This window comes from Micropterus dolomieu, linkage group LG06 (genome assembly GCF_021292245.1).
Source record: "Micropterus dolomieu isolate WLL.071019.BEF.003 ecotype Adirondacks linkage group LG06, ASM2129224v1, whole genome shotgun sequence".
Lineage (NCBI taxonomy): Eukaryota > Metazoa > Chordata > Actinopteri > Centrarchiformes > Centrarchidae > Micropterus > Micropterus dolomieu.
In genome coordinates this window covers 30,060,185-30,062,846 of record NC_060155.1, presented here as the reverse complement: position 1 = coordinate 30,062,846, position 2,662 = coordinate 30,060,185, and the positions used below count along the sequence as shown (strand labels likewise).

Sequence of the window (2,662 nt, the reverse complement as noted above, 5' to 3'; positions counted from 1 at the left end):
CAAACGGTCTAGTGGGTAACGTCTCTAGTCACAAACGGTCTAGTGGGTAACGTCTCTAGTCACAAACGGTCTAGTGGGTAACGTCTCTAGTCACAAACTGTCTAGTCCGTAACGTCTTTTGTCACAAGCGGTCTAGTCGGTAACGTCTCTAGTCACAAACGGTCTAGTGGGTAACGTCTCTAGTCACAAAGGGTCTAGTGGGTAACGTCTCTAGTCACAAAGGGTCTAGTGGGTAACGTCTCTAGTCGCAAACGGTCTAGTGGGTAACGTCTCTAGTCGCAAACGGTCTAGTGGGTAACGTCTTTAGTCGCAAAGGGTCTAGTGGGTAACGTCTTTAGTCGCAAAGGGTCTAGTGGGTAACGTCTTTTGTCGCAAACGGTCTAGTGGGTAACGTCTCTAGTCACAAAGGGTCTAGTGGGTAACGTCTCTAGTCACAAACGGTCTAGTGGGTAACGTCTTTTGTCACAAATGATCTAGTCTGTAACGTCTGTAGTCACAAACGGTCTAGTGGGTAACGTCTCTAGTCACAAACGGTCTAGTGGGTAACGTCTCTAGTCACAAACGGTCTAGTGGGTAACGTCTCTAGTCACAAACTGTCTAGTCCGTAACGTCTTTTGTCACAAGCGGTCTAGTCGGTAACGTCTCTAGTCACAAACGGTCTAGTGGGTAACGTCTCTAGTCACAAAGGGTCTAGTGGGTAACGTCTCTAGTCACAAAGGGTCTAGTGGGTAACGTCTCTAGTCGCAAACGGTCTAGTGGGTAACGTCTCTAGTCGCAAACGGTCTAGTGGGTAACGTCTTTAGTCGCAAAGGGTCTAGTGGGTAACGTCTTTAGTCGCAAAGGGTCTAGTGGGTAACGTCTTTTGTCGCAAACGGTCTAGTGGGTAACGTCTCTAGTCACAAAGGGTCTAGTGGGTAACGTCTCTAGTCACAAACGGTCTAGTGGGTAACGTCTTTTGTCACAAATGATCTAGTCTGTAACGTCTGTAGTCACAAACGGTCTAGTGGGTAACGTCTCTAGTCACAAACGGTCTAGTGGGTAACGTCTCTAGTCACAAACGGTCTAGTGGGTAACGTCTTTTGTCACAAACGATCTAGTCGGTAACGTCTGTAGTCACAAACGGTCTAGTGGGTAACGTCTCTAGTCACAAATGGTCTAGTGGGTAACGTCTCTAGTCACAAAGGGTCTAGTGGGTAACGTCTCTAGTCACAAACGGTCTAGTGGGTAACGTCTTTTGTCACAAACGGTCTAGTGGGTAACGTCTCTAGTCGCAAACGGTCTAGTGGGTAACGTCTCTAGTCACAAACGGTCTAGTCTGTAACGTCTCATGTCAATTCAATTCAATTCAATTTTATTTATATAGCGCCAAATCACAACAACAGTTATCTCACAGCGCTTTTCATAAAGAGCAGGTCTAGACCGTACTCTGTGATGTTATTTACAGAAGTCCAACAGTTCCCACCAAGAGCAGCACTAGGAGACAGAGGCAAGGAAAAACTTCCTTTAAGAGGCAGAAACCTCGAGCAGAACCATGACTCAGGGTGGGCGGCCATCTGTCTCGACCGGTTGGGGTGAAGGAAAGAGAGGGAGAGAGAGAGAGGGAGAGAGAGAGAGACAGAGAGACACGACAAGAGAGAGAGAGGGGAGGGAGGCAGCCTACACAATATACACACAGAGGTACAGACAGCAAAGGTGATGTTGCTATAAATGAAAAAATGGTACAGATATTTATAGTAGTGTTAATAATAACAATCGTAATGTTAATGATTATAATAACAATAATAACAATAGGACTAGTAACAATAGTCGTTGCAGCAGAGGGTGTCGAGCAGGAACACGGGGGCAGCAGGTGACCCGCAACCACAGATCCAGGCTCCACAGCTCCAGAGCCAGAAACACCTGCAGGAAGTGACAGGAGGAGAGAGGAGAGGGACGAGAAAGCACAAGACTACCAGAAAGGGGAGAAGTTGTGTTAGTAACATGCAATAATGGGATGAGGTTGCATACAGAGGGAGAGAAAGTAGAGGAGAGAGGAGCTCAGTGCATCATGGGAAATCCCCCGGCAGTCTAGGCCTATAGCAGCATAACTAAGGGATGGTTCAGGACTCACCTGAGCCAGCCCTAACTATAAGCTTTATCAAAGAGGAAAGTCTTGAGCCTACTCTTAAATGTGGAGATGGTGTCTGCCTCCTGAACCCAAACTGGAACCTGGTTCCACAGGAGAGGAGCTTGATAGCTGAACGCTCTGGCTCCTAGTCTACTTTTGGAGACTCTAGGAACCACAAGTAACCCTGCATTCTTAAGATAAGATGGTGCCTGACCATTAAGAGCTTTGTAGGTAAGAAGAATGATTTTAAATTCTATTCTGGATTTTACTGGAAGCCAATGCAAAGAAGCTAAAACAGGAGAAATATGATCTCTTTTCCTGGTTCCTGTCAGAACACGAGCTGCAGCATTCTGGATCAGCTGAAGAGTCTTAATGGACTTTTTCGAGCAGCCTGATAATAAGGAATTGCAGTAATCCAGCCTAGAAGTAACAAATGCATGGACTAGTTTTTCTGCAGCATTTTTAGACAGGATGTTCCTGATTTTCGCAATATTACGTAGGTGAAAAAGGCGGTCCTTGAAATTTGCTTAATGTGAGACTTAAACGACATGTCCT

The 2,662-nt window shown here is 46.1% G+C and overlaps 1 protein-coding gene across 2 annotated transcripts in view; it reads left to right on the top strand.

The window, feature by feature from the left end:
- The window catches only part of LOC123972020 (protein disulfide-isomerase TMX3-like), a 19,694-nt gene that overhangs the window by 15,749 nt on the left and 1,283 nt on the right, over positions 1–2,662 (top strand). The window lies entirely within an intron of this gene.